This window comes from Spermophilus citellus (genome assembly GCF_964194105.1).
Source record: "Spermophilus citellus genome assembly, chromosome: 15".
Classification (NCBI taxonomy): domain Eukaryota; kingdom Metazoa; phylum Chordata; class Mammalia; order Rodentia; family Sciuridae; genus Spermophilus; species Spermophilus citellus.
Genome location: NC_138195.1, coordinates 24,212,588 through 24,231,511, shown reverse-complemented (window position 1 = coordinate 24,231,511; position 18,924 = coordinate 24,212,588). Strand labels below are relative to the sequence as shown.

General features: G+C 35.0%; 1 protein-coding gene across 1 annotated transcript in view; it reads left to right on the top strand.

Annotated features, from left to right (window-relative positions):
* PRKG1 (protein kinase cGMP-dependent 1) overlaps positions 1-18,924 on the top strand; it is a 1,128,350-nt gene that overhangs the window by 786,468 nt on the left and 322,958 nt on the right. The gene's annotated exons all lie outside the window — the stretch shown is intronic.

The following is an 18,924-nucleotide window of genomic DNA, read 5'->3' as shown; positions in this document are numbered from 1 at the left end:
AACCAGAGACTCTGCGTCTGATAGAAGAAAAAGTTGGCTACGACCTACATACTGTGGGGTCGGGCTCCAAATTCCTCAACAGGACACCCATAGCACAAGAGTTAATAACAAGAATCAACAAATGGGACTTACTTAAACTAAAAAGTTTTTTCTCAGCAAGAGAAACAATAAGAGAGGTAAATAGGGAGCCTACATCCTGGGAACAAATTTTTACTCCTCACACTTCAGATAGAGCCCTAATATCCAGAGTATACAAAGAACTCAAAAAATTAGACAATAAGATAACAAATAACCCAATCAACAAATGGGCCAAGGACCTGAACAGACACTTCTCAGAGGAGGATATACAATCAATCAACAAGTACATGAAAAAATGCTCACCATCTCTAGCAGTCAGAGAAATGCAAATCAAAGCCACCCTAAGATTCCATCTCACTCCAGTAAGATTGGCAGCCACTATGAAGTCAAACAACAACAAGTGCTGGCGAGGATGTGGACAAAAGGGTACACTTGTACATTGCTGGTGGGACTGCAAATTGGTGCGGCCAATTTGGAAAGCAGTTTGGAGATTCCTGGGAAAGATGGGAATGGAACCACCATTTGACCCTTCTATTGTCCTTCTCAGACTATTCCCTGAAGACCTTAAAAGAGCATGCTACAGGGATACTGCCATATCGATGTTCATAGCAGCACAATTCACAATAGCTAGACTGTGGAACCAACCCAGATGCCCTTCAATGGATGAATGGATAAAAAAAATGTGGCATTTATACACCATGGAATATTACGCAGCACTAAAAAATGACAAAATCATGGAATTTGCAGGGAAATGGATGGCACTAGAGCAGATTATGCTTAGTGAAGCTAGCCAATCCCTAAAAAACAAATACCAAATATCTTCTTTGATATAATGAGAGAAACTATGAACAGAGTAGGGAGGAAGGGCAGGAAGAAAAGTTTAACTTTAAACAGAGACATGAGATGGGAGGGAAAGAGAGAAAATTGAAATTGCATGGAAATGAGGGGAGACCCTCATTGCTATACAAAATTACATATAAGAGGTTGTGAGGGGAATGGGAATATAAACAAGGAGAGAAATGAATTACAGTAGATGGGGTAGAGAGAGAAGATGTGAGGGAAGGGGAGGGGGGATAGTAGGGGATAGGAAAGGTAGCAGAATACAACAGTTACTAATAGGGCCTTATGTAAAATTGTGGATGTGTAACCGACGTGATTCTGCCATCTGCATTTGGGGTAAAATTGGGAATTCATAACCCACTTCAATCTAATGTATGAAATATGATATATCAAGAGCTTTGTAATGTTGTGAACAACCAATAAAAAAAATAAAAAAATAAAAATAAAAATAAATAAGTTTGTTCTTCAAAAAAATAGGTAAAATTGATAAACTATTAGCCATACTACTGAAGAGAGGAGAGAGAAAATTCAAATTACTAACATTCATGATGAAAAAGGAAATATTACGATGGACACTACAGAAATACAGAAGATAATTAGAAATTATTTTGAAAATTTGTATTCCAATAAAATAGAAAATATTGAAGGAATCAACAAATTTCTAGAGGCATATGATATGCCTAAACTAAATTAGGATGATGTACACAATTTAAACAGATCATTTTCAAGCAAGGAAATAGAGGACGTCTTCAGAAGCCTACCAACCAAAACAAGCCCAGGACCGGATGGATACACAGCTGAATTCTATAAGACATTTAAAGAAGAACTAACACCAATATTTCTCAAACTATTCCATGAAATAAAAAAAGAGGGAACACTTCCAAATGCATTCTATGAGGCCAATATCACCCTGATTCCAAAACCAGACAATGACACATCAAAGAAAGAAAACTTTAGAACAATGTCTCTAATGAATATAGATGCAAAAATTCTCAATAAGATTCTGGCAAATTGAATACAAAAACATTTCAAAACGATAGTGCACCATGATCAAGTAGGGTTCATCCCAGGAATGCAAGTTTAGTTAAACATATGGAAATCAATATGTAATTCATCACATCAATAGACTCAAAGATAAAAATCATATGATCATCTCAATAGATGCTGAGAAAGCATTTGATAAAATACAGCAATCCTTCATGCTCAAAACGCTAGAAAAACTAGGGATAACAGGAACATATTTCAACACTGTAAAGGCTATCTCTGCTAAGCCCCAGGCCAACATCATTCTAAATGGAGGAAAATTGAAAGCATTCCCTCTAAAAACTGAAACAAGATAGGGATGCCCTCTTTCACCACTTCTATTTAACATAGTTCTTGAAACTCTAGGCAGAGCAATCAGATGAAAGAAATTAAAGGGATATGGATAGGAGAAGAAGAACTCAAATTATCACTATTAGTAGACAATATGATTCTATACAGAGAAGACCCCAAACATTCTACCAAAGGTGAAATTTCATTGTGTGTTATTTTAATTTTTCTGATGATTAGCCCTGTTGAGTACTTTTTCATATACCAGTTGCCATCTGTCTGATATCTCTGGAAAAATGTCTATTCAAGGTTTTACCTATTTTTTAAAATCAGCTTTTTAAAAATTCATTTGCTATTCAGTTGTAGAAGGTGTACATGTGTGTATAAAATATTGCCCTTTTTTCAGATAAATGTTTGCCAGGAGCTGAAGTCACAGAGGAGGAAACAGAATAGTTTTTCAATAGTAAAACATTTCTCTTGTGAAAATGAATGTGTTCTAGAGGTTTGCTTTATAACATATAACCTATAGTCAATAATATGCTATTGTGCACTTTAAAATATATTAAGAGGATATATCTCATGTTGAGTCTTCTTACCACCAAACAAAAATTCACAGAAGAACACAAGAAGTTTTTGGAAGTGAAGGATATTCTTAGCTACTTTTATTGTATCTCAGGTATATGTATATGTCAAATTCATCAAGATGTATACATTAGGTATGTGGAATTTTTGTATACCAATTATACATTAATAAAATTAAAAAGGTTAAAAATAAAAAATTGAAGTCAGTGAAATGTTGACCACTTTTGGCATGCCTTTTCCTAGCCTGAATGTCCCAGGTCCTAAGTGAGGCCCAATGCTTTGTGGCAGAGAATTTCTGCAATTTATGGAACAATGACTGTAAACCTTATTCCTAACCTTGGTACATACAAAGCCACTTAAAATTAGAGTGGTAGTAATTACTAATGATAAGTAGTTATAGTATGTATTCTCTGATCTGGATCTTATGCTGAAAGTGATTTAACATAGTTATATCATTTAATATCACTTAAGCCCAGTTTTGCTATCTATTTTTAGGCAAACTTAGTTCAAATTTAGGCAGTCCTCTTAAAATGAAGGAATTTGATTGTTTTTTAATGACTCTTTTAAGTATTAGTAGCAAGACTGCCTTATCAAGAGTGGTTGTAAGTTGCTATAGGATTTGAACATGGAAACTTAGTTCTTGTATTCATGTTTTCTAAAATTTTAAAATGAAAAATGAAACTTTCTTGGTAACAATAGACTTAAGATTAGTGAAATAAAACCAAAGGTAATTGTTCTTACATTTCCAGGAAAACATATCTGTTCAACAATTGTGTTCAGAAATAATTTTTTATGGGAAAAAGTGGAAAGTTTATATTTAAATATTCAAAATGCTATCAAAGAAGAAACACTCATATTAAGTATTAATGTATAAAAGATTCCCTATAGAGTGACCTCTGAATTCTATGTTATCTTTAGAATATTTACTTATACACAAGGGTTATTATTTATTAAGTGTTAACTTTGGATCTCTATTTCAAGTCAACATAGGAAGAAAAACATTGTTAACATTAAAGAACATCTTTGATTATGGGATTTAAATTGAATATTTCATCACTCACATTTTATTAAAGTAGTTACCTCAAGATAAGATATCCTTGAATTGGTTTTGAAAGGTAAAACACTTGTTTCAGTGATAAAATTTGACCATATGTCATTTTCCAGGCATTAAGCTGAAGGAATTGAAACTACCTGTTCAATATAATAGCAGAGTGGGTCGAAAATCAGCAAACTTGGTTGTAAAAGGCTAAAGAACTAATATTTTAGACTTGCATCCTTTATTGTCTCTGTTACATTTATCAAACTCTGATAGTGTTTCATGAAAGCATCCATAAATAATACAGAGTAAACATGAACTTTTCCAGCAAAATTAGATTTACATAAATATGTAGTAAGTTAGTGGACAGTGGTTTGATAATCTAGGAGGAAGCAGAGAAATAAACTGAAATTCCAACATAATAATTGCTATAACAAGAAGCAGACCCAGATTCCTCAGAGCATGGATTAAGGGCAGCTAGATGTTTTTTTCCCCTTACTTAGAGAATATTATAACTGAACTTCATCTTAGAAATAGGGACAACTCACAAAGGAGCCATGCTAAAATTTATTCTATGTTAAGAACAGAAGCTATTGCTAATCTTGTTACCTTAATAGAAAACTATGTTTCCAAATTACATAGCATGGGATTTTAGTTCCTCATTAATTTACTAAGTATTCCTGAGTAAGAAGGAATTCAGTTAAATTTGGAAAATACTCTTTTCCTCTCCAGGTTGCTTTTTAAATTGTGTTGTTGTTATTGTTTTTTTTAAAACAAAGTGAAGGAGGTGCTGGGGATGTAGCTCAGTTGGTAGAGTGCTTGCTTTGCATGCACAAGGTCCTTGGTTCAATCTCCAGCACCATTGCCAAAAAAAAAAAAAAAATAGTAAAGGCTTCAATAAGTCTTATAATAAAGAAAATTTTCAGATTCTGTTATTCAGAAATTCCTTATTCATGGAGTCCATCTTTCAGTGTAGAAAACTTATTGATATAGTTTACAAGTAGTGTTTTCAATGCTGTAGTTTTGTAAAATGTCTTAGACTAAGAATAAAAAGCCCTGAAGCCCATGTGCAGGTGGCTACATTCCAGAAGCATCTTGAATGGATGGATGGCTCCTCAGCATGAGAATTTCTGGATAACAGATATCCAGCCACAGGGAGATGAGCCTTTGGGCAAGATTCAGTCACCAGAGGGTTTGAAGTTTCAGAGAGAACAAGAAGCAAACTCCCTTTACAAATTAGAAAATTAGTGAAATTCTAGAATAGTAGTTGTAAACTTTGGACAGTATCATTCCCCAGAAGATTTTGCTTGTCACAAGGACCAAGAATGCCACTGGCATTTCATGGATAGGAATGAGAGATGCAAAACTTTCTACAGCACATAGAACAGCTGCACAATGAAGACATGTGCTGTCCCAAATACCAGGAGAGCCCCATGGAGAAACATTGCTATGAGTGAAGCTTAGCCTGTGGGGGCAGAGGATCACCTCCCAACATCCCAATCATTGGTTAGAAAACCACCACCATAACTAGTGGCGTGATTATCATTAGTCTAGCCATTAAATATTTCAAAAGTCAAATGTTCCATTTTCAACAATCAGATGTAATTTGTTTAATGCCATAAAACCCATGAAATTTATTTTTTGATTCAGGCATAGGAAATTCTATGATTTGCAGAGCAAATATCAAGTACTGTGTGATTTTTTGAATTGGCCAGAGTTAGATGCTGTGAGGCATTTCAGAAGCAGTTTAATAAAGTGCATGATTAGTGCCTCACCTCCTGATGGTCCTTTTGACAGGAGCATTGCAGTAACCTGAGTTCTGATTTGGAAAGTAGACCATCAGTGAGATTTTAAAAAGGCTGCTCTAACATTCTTTGATAAGAAGATTCTGTCATTCAATAAATAGCTTTCTTTTCTAAATTCTTCTTGAGTAAATAGCCTCAGTGAAATGTGCCTATAGTTCCTAAAAAGTACCAGGCCAAACAGCCTTTCCAAGATCAGAATAACTGTAAATGAGGCATGATTTTGGAATGTAAGAAGTGCTCCTTCCTGTGGGCTGATGCAGCCCCTGTCAGGGTGAAATTGGTAGAATCCAGAGTATGGGTGGGCTGCATTTCAGCCTGCTATGAGACATCTCCAACACTGCCTTATACAGTGTGAAGACTGTGACCCTAGGTCAAATCCATTATCCCTTGGTTGCATTGGGCTGATTGCATATATTACTTTAATTTGCATGTTTTAAGTAGCTACTACATGACATATTCTATGTTACAGGTAGCATCACACAAGCTAAATTATATGCCCCTTTAATTGAGTGCTATTTCTATGGCATTACCTGTTCTAAGTGCTTTGCATTTATTGATAATGGCAGTAGTTCAGTGAACTATGATTTGTTGTTTTAATTCTTCAACTAAGGAAGCTTATGGCTTTAATAACTTCCTTGTAGTTATGGCTAGCAAGTAGGGGTTTTGCAATTCAAACCATATTTTTTTCCTGATTCTAAAATTTTTGCTATTAATTACTATAAAATAGGTCTGTTAATTTACAGATTATTGAGAGGAGACAAATATGTCAACATATGGTTATGAATGTGCCATTTAGGTGGATACCTAATTAGATGTAGATGTATTATATGTGTATGTATGTGTATGTAGTGTATGTGCCATTTAGGCGGATACCTAATTAGATGTAGATGTAGAAAGAAAGTTGTCAGGGACAGAAAAGGTTGTTCTTTTTTTTAGTTCTAATCAGTTATACACTATGGCAGACAGCTCTTTGATTTTTTGTAAACAATGGAGCACAGTTTTTCACTTCTCTGGTTGTACATGAAGTAGAGTCACACCATTCATGCAATCATACATGCATCTAGGGTAATGACATCCATCTCATTCTATCATTTTTTATATCCCCATGCTCCCTCATCTCCTCCCCTTTGCCCCAATCCAAAGTTTCTCCACTCATCCAATGCCCCCCCCCCCAGTTATGGATTAGCATCTACTTATCAGAGAAAACATTCAGCTCCTGTTTTGGGGGATTGGCTTACTTCGCTTAGCATGGTACTCTCCAACTGTGCCCATTTACCTGCGAATGCCATAATTTTATTCACTTTTAATGCTGAGTGATATTCTATGTATTTATATATACCACGTTTTTTTTATCCATTCATCTATTGAAGGGTATCTAGGTTGCTTTTACAGTTTGGCTATTGTGCATTGTGCTGCTATAAACATTGATGTGGCTGTTTTTAAGTATCACTCTAGTATGCTGATTTTAAGTCCTTGGGGTATAGACCAAGGAGTGGGATAGCTGGATCACATGGTGGTTCCATTCCAAGTTTTCTAAGGAATCTCCATACTGCTTTCCAGATTGGTTGTACCAATTTGCAGTCCCATGTATGAATGTGCCTTTCCCCCCACATTCTTTCCAATATTTTTTGCTGTCTGTATTCTTGATAACTGCCATTCTGACTGGCATGAGATGAAATCTTAATTTTGATTTGGATTTCTCTAATTACTAGAGATGTTGAACATTTTTTTTAATATATTGATGATCAATTGTATATCTTCTTTTAAGAAGTGTCTGTTCAGTTCCTTAGCCTATTTATTGACTGTTTTTTTTTTTTTTTTTGGTGTTAGGTTTTTGAGTTCTTTATATATCCTGAAAATTAGTGCTCTATCTGATGTGTGTTTAGTAAAGATGTTCTCCCACTCTGTGGGCTTTTTTCTCATTGTTAATTGTTTCCTTTGCTGAGAAGAAACTTTTTACTTTGAATCCATCCCATTTATTAATTGTGTGTGTGTGTGTGTGTGTGTGTGTGTTGCTGGGGATTGAACCCAGGGCCTTATGCATGTGAGGCAAGCACTCTACCAACTGAGCTCTACCCCCAACCCCCATTTATTAATTCTTGATTAATTCTTTAGAAGTCTGATTAAGAAAGTCAGAACCTAATCAACATGATGAAGATTTGGGCCTACTCTTTCTTCTATTAGGCCAGGAGTCTCTGGTCTAATTCCTAGGTCCTTGATCCACTTTGAGTTGAATTTTGTGCATGCTGAGAGATAGTGGTTTTGATTTTGTTTTGCTGCACATGGATTTTCGGTTTCCTAGCACCATTTATTGAAGAGACTATTTTTTTTTAACCAATGTATATTTTTGTCTAGTATAAGATAACTGTATTTATGAGGGTTTGTCTCTGTGTCTTCTATTCTGTACCATTGCTCTACATGTCTATTTTGGTGCCAATACCATGCCATTTTTTTGTTACTATAGCTCTATAGTGTAGTTTAAGGTCTGGTATTGTGATGCCTCCTGCTTCACTCTTTTTGCTAAGGATTGATTTGGCTATTCTGAGTGTCTTATTTTTCCCAATGAATATCATGATTGCTTTTTCTATTTGTATAAAGAATGTTGTTGGGATTTTAATTGGAATTGCATTAAATCTGTATAATGCTTTTGATAGTATTATCATTTTGACAATATTAATTATTCCTATTCAAGAACATGGGAGATCTTTCCATCTTCTAAGGTCTTCATTAATGTCTTTCTGTTCTGTAATCTTTATTGTATAGATCTTTCACCTCTTTTGTTAGATTGATTATTCATGGATGAACCTTGAAGACATTACATTCAATCAAATGATTTAGATACAAAGGCTGGATATTATATGAATTCCACTTATATGATGCATGTAGCATAGTCATATTCTAGAGACAGAAGAGAATAGTGTTCTCCTGGGGCTGAGGGGAAAAAGGAATGGGGAGTTATTATTTTAATGGGTATAGAGTTTTAGCTGGAGATGATAAAAAAGTTCTGGGAATGGATAGCGGCAATGGCTGCAGGACAATGTGGATGTGCTTACTGCCACTGTGCACTTAAAAGTATTTAAGTTGATAAATTTAATGTCTCATACATTTTACTGCAATTGTGAAAAATACAATGAGGATTTATTTATTTATTTATTTATTTATTTTACACAATCTCATGGCCTCTTGAGTTAGATTTTCTAATGACTTCAAAGTTTAGAAACTCCTGGCCAAGGATCTAGCATAAGATTCTTCAGAGTTGAAAATTAGATTAAAATCAGATCTGAAGGTTTATAGTTGTAAATAACATAGAAGATATTTTTTAAGACATTAGTCTTAGGATTTTAAAAATTTTTCATAAGTAATTTCATCACTTATTAGAATAGTATTTTAATTTGAAAGCAATTTAAATATATTCTCCTAGATTATTTCATGGCAACTGCTTGAGATTACTTGCAACGGACTTAGTATTTCTGCATTGGGGATAAAAATGCTGAATTTCATTGAGCTTAAAGTGAATTACCTGTTTATTACACATGCTATCTCTAGTTATGATAATAGAGAAGATATGTAATTGATGAGAATATAACTCTTTTCTAAATGGGGGTTGCAGGGATAATGAAAAAATAATATAGACTTCTCTTTTTTTATTCACTTAAAAATTGTTAAATTTTCTGCCATCACTGAATTGATCATTTGAAATAAATCAAGAGGTCTAAGAGACTGCAGTGTAGTTTGCATAAAGAAAGACATGAAGCATAAGGCTTATGCAGACAAGGGTAGGATTTGGCTGTTGCACTCAGTAAGGATGGGGGAGGAATGGATGAGTAAGGAAGATGACAACACAATGTGTTTACAAATGCCTGGCCCTAAGTCCCTTAGTGTAGAAGGACTCCCTCTGGTTTTTTAAGTTGTGACCTGCTCCTTGGTGAGAATCCAAGAGGATGTGCCTCACCTCACCCTTTCTAGTTCAAGAATCAGGACCTTGTAATCAGAGATTTCCTGCTTAAATGGCCCTGTGGCTCTCTTCCAAGTTTCTTGACTGTTCCTTTCTAGCTTCTTTATTCTTGCTCTATCATTTTACCCATTCCTTTATTTGAGCATTGGTCAAAACATTGCAGTATCTGTGTGTTCTATTTTAAATTTATTTTAATTAGGTATATATGACAGCAGGATGCATTTTGACTTGTTGTACACAATTGTAGCACAACTTTACATTTCTATGGTTGTACACGATGTAGCATCACGCCATATGTGCACTCATACATGTACCCAGAGTAATGATGTCCATCTCATTCCACCATCTTTCCTGCCCCCGTTCCCCCTCCCAACTTCTCTTTTCCTTTTGCCCCATCAAAGTTCCTCCATTTTTCCCATGCTCCGTCCCCCTCATTATAGATCAGCAACCACTTATCTGAGAGAACATTCAGGCTTTGTTTTTTTGGAATTGGCATATTTTGCTTAGCATGATATTCTCCAAATCCATCCATTTACTTACAAATGCCATAATTTTATTCTCTTTCAATGCTGAGTAATATTCTGTGGTGTATATATACCACAGTTTCTTTATCCATTCATCTATTGAAGGACATCTAGGTTGCTTCCACAGTTGGCTATTGTGAATTGTGCTGCTATAAACACTGATGTGGCTGCATCACTGTAGTATGTTTTTATTTATTTATTTTTTACATACATGACAATAGTGGAATGTACTACACTCATTATTACCCATTTACAGCACAAGTTTTCTTAACTCTCTGTAGTATGTTGTTTTAAAATCCTTTGGGTAAACACCAAGAAGTGGGATAGCTGGGTCAAATGGTGCTTCTATTCCAAGTTTTTAAAGGAATCTCCATACTGCTTTCTAGATTGGTTGCACCAATTTGCAGTCCCACCAGCAATGTATGAGTGTGCCTTTTCCCAACATTCTCACCAACATTTATTGTTGTCTGCTTTCTTGATAGTTGCTATTCTGACTGGAGTGAGATAAAATCTGAGAGTAGTTTTGATTTGGATTTCTCTAATTACTTGAGATTTTGAACATTTTTTTTTCATATATTTGTTGATCGAATGTGTATCTTCTTCTGAGAAGTGCTTGTTCAGCTCCTTAGCCCATTTATTGATTGGGTTTTTTTTTTTTTGCCAAGTTTTTGAGTTCTTTATATATCCTGGAGATTAGTGCTCTATCTGACATGCATATGTCAAAAATTTGCTCCCCAAATGTAGGCTCTTGTTCACCTTATTGATTTTTTCTTTTGCTGAAAAGCTTTTTAGTTTGAGTCCATCCCATTTATTAATTCTTGGTTTTATATCTTGTGCTTTAGGAGTCTTGTTTAGGAAGTCAGTGCCTAATCTGACATGATGAAGATTTGAGGCTAAGATGGAAAGATCTCCCATGCTCTTGGATAGGCAAAATTAACATTGTCAAAATGGCAATACCACCCAAAGCACTATACAGATTCAATGCAATTTCAATTAAAATCCCATTGTCATTTCTTAAAGAAATAGAAAAAGTAATCATGAAATTCATTGAAAAATTGAGAGACCCAGAATAGCCAAAGGAATCCTTAGCAAGAAGAGTGAGGCAGAAGGCATCACAATATAAGACCTTTAACTATATTACAAAGCTATAGTAACAAAAATGGCATGGTATTGGTGCCAACATAGACTTGTAGACCAATGGTACAGAATAAAAGACACACAGACAAACCCACACAAAACATTATGACATACTAGACAAAGGTGCCAAAAACATACACTGGAGAAAAGACAGCCTTTTCAACAATTGGTACTGGGAGAACTGAAAATCCATATGCAGCAAAATGAAACTAAACCCCTATCTCTCACCATATACAAAACTCAAAGTGGGACCTAGGAATTAGACCTGTATCTGTGTTTTGTGGGACACTGGTTATGATAGATGGAGGTTGACTATACCAAGAAACAGGGTTTACAAATGTTACAGATGGACCTGGAGAACAATTTATTCAAAGATAAATTATTGAGATATTTTCCCTGATATTCTTCCTTTCCCCATTTTCCAAGCAGGTTAGTAGGCTCTTCCCATTTCTTGGTAAGAATTTTCATCAATACCAAAAACTTCTAGAAGGTAAGACTCTTCCCATTAATTTTAAAAGCCCAAATTTATTTGAAAGAGATTATTAAGTGTCTATAATCATTTGGAAGAAAGAGGAGGACTTTGGAGACATCTCTCCAACAGTAGGTCTCTACATGAATCTTCCCAGGGAAGTTGACATGAAGCATCAGCATTCCAAGCTTGACCAAAGTTCCATCCTCCCCTGATGCACAAAAGCAGAAAGCCAGTGAACTTCAAGGGTCCTTTGTAACTTCAATAGCAAGAACCTTAGAGACATTATTCCCCAAATTTGGGGCATGCCATGCTGTGTAGTTTTAGGTTGTTTAAGAGCTAAACAACACATGTGATTAAATATCTCACTAAACAAGAACAGTTGATCCTCCAAATGAAACATATTTTGAATTTTAATAATAAGGGCTACACATCCCTGATAGAAAATAAATTTGGCATGAATGGATAGAGTATATTGGATTGAGATGTAGGGTAAGAGACTCAGGAAAGGAAGATTAGTTATTGCATAACAGGATTGATGCCAAATCATCCAATAAAGGAAAAAAAAAGTATGTTAGGGACAAAAAAAATTTTGATGAATTTACTAAAGGGATTGATAAAATAGCTATCATGTTAAGAGCGCTTTAACCTTAATCCTTCATCAATATAAATTGATTTACTTGGTTAAGCCAGAGATTTCTTCTTTTTTCTGTAGGAAGCCAGTGGCACAGAAATAAACAATACCTATCAATGTCGGTAGCATTAAATGTAATACAAAACTGATGACTTACGACAGAATCAAAAAACTTCTGTTCTCCAAATGCTACCTCAAGATAATTGATATAATTATGCCTTTTTTCTAGGTAGAGAATAGTGCTGAACTGTTTTTAGACCTTTGTTTTTTTTCAGGGGATGTAGGGCCACATCCAACACTCTTTGGTTATAACCTTTTGATAAAATGTAACATTTCACTACTAAGTAGGATTTTTTTTAAAGATTGCTTTTAAAGTAGAAAAATGTTTAAGTTATTTTTAAAGGTTCTCTTCAACCTCAAGGAGCCATCCTTTTCTCCCCTCTACTCTCTCACCCCATGCCCAGTCTATCAGGAAATCATGCTTCTTCAACTTTCAAAATATCATCCGTCACTTAAGAATAGACTTTTATCTGGTCTACCAACTTCTACTCTCTCCCCTTTACTGTTGATTTGTTTTCCTTTATAGAGAGGTCTCTAACATGTCAATAAGCTCTTGTCACACAGGGGCTCAGAGTTTTGCAGTAGCTCCACATCTTAGAGCCATGTCCTTGCAATGGTCTGCAAGCCCATAGTGCTCTTCCACCACCTTTACCCTCTTGATGCCTGCTATTCCTCCACCCCCCCCAGGTCACTGAAAACTAAGCACCTTTTTTTTTTGCTGCCCCCACAAGCCACCAGGCATATTATACCCTACTCTTTACTCATTGTGTTCCCTCTACCTGGATGCTCTTCCCCAGATTTCCAATGAACTAACTCTTTTACTTCTTTCAGACTTCTGCTCAGATTTTACTTTCTCAATGAGGACATCTTGGTCACCCCATTTAATCTTTCAGCATGCCTCTCTTCCCATAGTAGTTCCTGTTACTCTGTTCTGTTTAATCATGTTTTGGAAAACTCTTATGTTCATAGTACAGATAAAAGTTTTTTTTTTAGTTTGAATTTTATCATTAGCAATAAGTGCTCTTATTGCCCTAGAAGTGTCAGACTTACTTTGTTCATTTAGGAAAAAGAAATACCTGCCAAACACCCATCTGAATAACCAGTGTTGTCAGTCATTCTCCAGTAAAAAGTGATGCTCCATGAAAAAAGTGGCTAATTCACCTTGCAACTCCGGCAGCCATTCACATGATTTTCCTTGAGAAAACTGTCATGTTTCAGTATGCAAAAGTTCATTATGTGAACTTGCCATTTTGTTATATACAATATTAAAACTCAAGGGTTAAAACTTAATGTATTTAATAATTTTACTATTTCAGCAAAAATGATTTTAAAGTGAAACTGACTTTTAAAAAAAATATTGTTACTGCCACTGTGTGATATTTGACAGTGCTGCTTAATAGGCAGAGGTCACCATCACTTTTGCATTGTCAGTGCAAATTTGATATTCATCAAGTTTTTCCAGGTTAAACCATAAGATTCAAAAAAGTCTTCAAGTCTACTTTTTAAAAAGTTATTCGAGACTTATTGCAGTTACCACTTATGTTTGTTGCCACATATTCATACTCTTTGATAACCAGTTGGTTCTGGTACTAAAATATAAGTAAAACTCAAGCCAGCCATGTCTGTAACTATATTCTTTTATTTGTAAGGCAAAGGTACCACTCAGTAGGCAAAATCTTAACTCAGGTTTTTTTTTTTTCTGTAAAAATTTTAATTCAAAAAGGTACTCTATCATTGGAGAGAGTCAGTGCAATGATTTCTTTTACTGATTTTGCATCCTACAGGCATTCAATAAAGTTACTTCTATAGGAAGTGATTGCTTTATTAGCTGTTGTTGGACTTCTTCACTAAACACAACATGGTATCTGCCTGTAAGACACTTCTTTGGCTTTTTCATTTGTAATTTGAAAAGCTGTACTAAGAGATTTTTGGATTTTAAAAAACTCAATATCAACATTTTAAAAACTCAATTTCTTTTTTCTCTAAAGTTTGAATGATTTGTCTCAAAATGATCTCACTGGCATGATCATATTTTCTACAAGTATTATTGTGAAAGATAAGTTATTATCATTTATATGCTGAGAGAAAGATAGCTTTTATTCTTATGTTTTTATTTTTTATTTACAGCATCTCTAAGTTTCTTTGGACTAGATTTCTTCCATCTGTGAGTTAGAAAATTCTCTGATGTGTCATTTTATATTTTCCAAATGTCTCTAGAGTTAGAAATTGGCAGCTGTGACTTGAGAATATGAATCTTCTTATTACCCTTTCGAAGAAAATGATCACATTCTTAAAAATAAGGAAAATAAAGCAAACTTTCTTTACTAAATCCTTAATAAGTACTATAAATTGTAAAGCTGTGACAGTTTTAAATAAAATTTTAAAAGAGGGACAGAAGATTTAGCACAGTGGTAGAGTAACTAGTGTGCACAAGACCCTGGGTTTTTTTTTTTTTCCTGGCATAGCAAAACAAACAAAAAATAGAATATTTTCAAAGAAACATGAAGCTATTTTTTGCAAAACTTCTTGTTTTTCCACTTAGATGCAAGGAAAACTTCATTAATTTAAAAGAATGATTCATTGGATCTAATGTTATTAACACATATAATGAGAAGTAGTACAAGCACAAAGGAAGTAATGAAAACAAACTAATATCTGTAAACAGCACATTCATATTAGAAATTTACTACTTTAAATAATTCTAGAAAACACAAGAGCATGTGAGCAGGCATTCCATTAGCCATCAAAGAGACAATATCATCATATGTCAGGATACATGTGAAAGAATAATAGTGAAAAAGGAAAATTACAACTTAGAGTTATTATAAAAATAGTTTTAACTTTAGCCAGATGTGAGAGCACACACTTAAATCCCAGTGGCTTGGGAGACTGGGGTAGGATGATACAAGTTCAAAGCCAGCCTTAGCAATTTAGTGAGGCTGTAAGCTAGTTAGCAAGATCCTGTTTCAAAATAAAAAAATAAAGAGTGGGGACATGGCTAAGTCATTAAGTATCTCTGCATTTAATCCCTAGTACTAAAGAGAGAGAGAGAGAGAGAGAGAGAGAGAGAGAGAGAGAGAATCGAAGATAGTTTTAACCCCCATGGAAAGGCTTTTAAGATTCCTTTAATAATAGCTGTTACTGTAGAGAATTGTCATCTTTGTACCCTCAGGTTATTTGGGGGGGGGGTGCGGGAGTGGTACTGGGGATTGAACTCAGAGGCATTCAAACGCTGAATCACATCCTAAGCTCTATTTTGTATTTTATTTAGAGACAGGGTCTCACTGAGTTGCTTAACACCTTCCTGTTGCTGAGGCTGCCTTTAACTCCAAATCATCCTGCAACAGCAGCCTCTGGAACACCTGGGATTACAGGTGTGCACCCCCTCACCTGGTGATTCACCAGGGATAAATGGTGTGACCTTAAGCAAACAGTCAAGGGCAGCATTGTCTTATCTGTAAAATGGATGACAATAATGACTATATGATAAGACTGATGTAAAAATAAACCTTATATTACCTATAAAACCCTTAGCCCAATAAACAGCAAATAAAAATCCCTCAAATCTCATTTTCTGTTACTGTCATTACAAATTCCAAGTCCTTGCTTCATTTAATTAGAAAAACAGTGGAAAATTACCAAACTTTAAATCATATCCATTATATTATATTTAAGTGCAATTATCTTACTTCAGGTCATTGCAAGTCCTTAGTGAACTGAAACGTTTGAACCCATCTGTAAGAATTTCATGTAATTAGCATGTAAATTGTTGGAATAAATTAGTTTCAGCATAAAAGAAAATATTTTTCTCTAGTGTTTAAACATTTTCTCTGGAAGTCTGTTTTTGTTATTGTTTGTCTTAAGTTATATAAATCAGATAACTCTATCTTGAGGTTTCCTTTGTCCATATTAGTGGAAACTCAATGTCAGTGGAAACTCAATATCTTTTGAAGTATTTGGGAAAATTCAACTACAATATTTCATGAGTAGAATTTCAAGCTATGAACATGTTCAATTTTTTTCTTGATATTCAAGCTTCTAGTAGGCTTGTAATTCTTAGCAAATTAATTACATGACAGACTTAGCTAATGTTTTGAGACTAGAAACTTAGGATTTTAAAGATGGCTACCACAGTGTTTTAAGAGTAACATTAAAGTGAAAATACTTCTTTTTCTGTCAAATGATTTTTCCCCTTTTGTTAAGTACAGAAGTGCACCAGTGGTCACTGATATTTTTTAAGTGTTTCTTCTTAAAAATATCCTTTATTTTTTGTTAACAATAAACACTTTGCGATATTTTGAGGCATTTAAAATGGATTGAAAATCATAAAATATATTGTATTTAAAATGTCCTCTTAAATATTAATGTTTTTGTTTTTGTCTAGTGTATTAGATGGCCAAGCAAAGACCCTTTTTTCCCCTCATGGGTAATATCCATCATGACAAGGGAAATATTACAGAATGGTTTAACATAGATACAACCCAGATTGAAATAAAAGTTTAGCACAGAAATAACAGGACTGTCTGAAGAAGTATATTATAAAGCTTGTTTTTTTCCTCAAATACTTGATAGAATAGCTTGTTTTTTCCTCAAATACTCAATAGAATAGAAACTAATTTTTCTAACATCTCAGAAGAAACTGAAATAGACCTCATTAATAGAACAGGAAGGGCTCAGTTTCTCAACCTGCATAACTCATGGAAACAGCTTCCTCTGTCTTCTGCTGTCTCTTTCTGTGACGCATTCCATCCAGCTGCTGAAATGGACTGCCTTCTGGAAATTAAAAACCACATGTCTCAGACCACAGCAGTAAATCTGGCAGAACAGATGGTCCTGGGTGAATTGCTACACCACTGCATAAAACCTTGGGATTTCATCAACAGGCTTTACCCTAAGTAACAGGAATTAGAGTGACAAATTAACAGCTAAACTTGCATGCTTATATCAAAACAATATGTTACAGTTTCTTCTATTGTAATATTCTAATCAAGTGAGAATTACGCTATAAGTCAAATATCAGGTATGCAAATGTACATGCACTCATTTATGGTCTTTTCAAACACTGAGATGCAGAATGAGAATTTAGTGCTACAACCTAGTTTGACTGACTTTGCAGTGGAGTTTCATTTGAGGTCATTGCTTTATTGTACAAACCAAGAAGTTTTATTGGTTTGTACACTTGACATCATTCAATATTTTCATTTGCTGTTTCAAGGGGTTAAATAAGAGAACAGGGTGAACAGAAAGGAATTAACATGGGTAATGGTACTAGGAATCTGGGTCTTTGTTCTACCTGTCTTATCCTAACAACAATTCCTAAACAAAAACTCTTCAGATCAAGGAAATCACTGAAATAAAAGAATTTATTAGGACCATTACAGATGCTAGCCAGAAAACAGAAAGGAGAAGGTCCTGGGACAAGTTTCTGTAAGTACCAGCAAAAGGAACTGGGCTATAGATAGTGTTACCTGCAGCCTTCCCCAGGGACCCTGCATAGAGCCTGGCTGGCTGGATTAGTCTGCCTGACCACTAGGAAATAGACAAAATATGGAAAAATGAATAGTGAACTTTATGAAGACTGATCTGGGGAAGGAAAACACTGTAACCTACATTGGCTACAGGTAAGAAGGGCAGGATATTGTAAAGCAAGAGACATTTGGATTAGGAGGGCAATTCATAAAGAGAAGTCTGGCAAAATTAATATGCAAATAGGCTGTGATGGTCTTGGTGGTTAGCCCTGATGGAACTTGAGCTTTTAACATATATTCCAAAATGTAAAATAATTTTTGTTCTTTTTGGTTTGTAGCTTGTTTCTGATTAACGCCCCTACCCAATACACACGCTCCCCTATCTTTCCTCCCTTCTGTTTTCTAGCCCTTTGTAATTAAAGTTGGGACATCTCAGGCCTGTCTTCACTGTCCTATGATGCATCCACACATCCCTGCTTTCAACTTCACATATGCTGTTGAGTCTATTTGTCAATCACTGAAAATACAGGGAGTTGAACAAAGGCAGTTCTTATCTTTGTAGAGTTTTAATTATAGCAGGGAAGACATGCAAAAACAAACAAATGCTTGATTAATTATCTAATTATAGCTCTAGTAAGAGACAAAAGTGTTCATAATAGGATAAGGGTGGTATGGGTCAGTGGTGAAGCCCTTGCCTAGCATGTCTGAGACCCTGGGTTATATCCCCAGCACTGGAGAAAACAATAAAAGCTCATGAGCTCAAAATAGAACTTGACCTAGCTGGGGAAGGGTTGGGGAGACTGGGAAGTGTTTCAGAGTTGTAGAATGAATGTTTGCAGGTCTGAATGTATCATCAATCAAACAGTGTCCCAAAGAAAGGGTAAGAATTGACTTGAAGAAGAGGATATGTGCAGGGGAACCTGGAAAGGGAGGAATCTGGTGACAACAGACTGATAAGGGGGAGAGGATAGTTGTCTCTCCATTGTAGCTAAGGCATTTATAGTCACATAGAAAAACAAATGGGA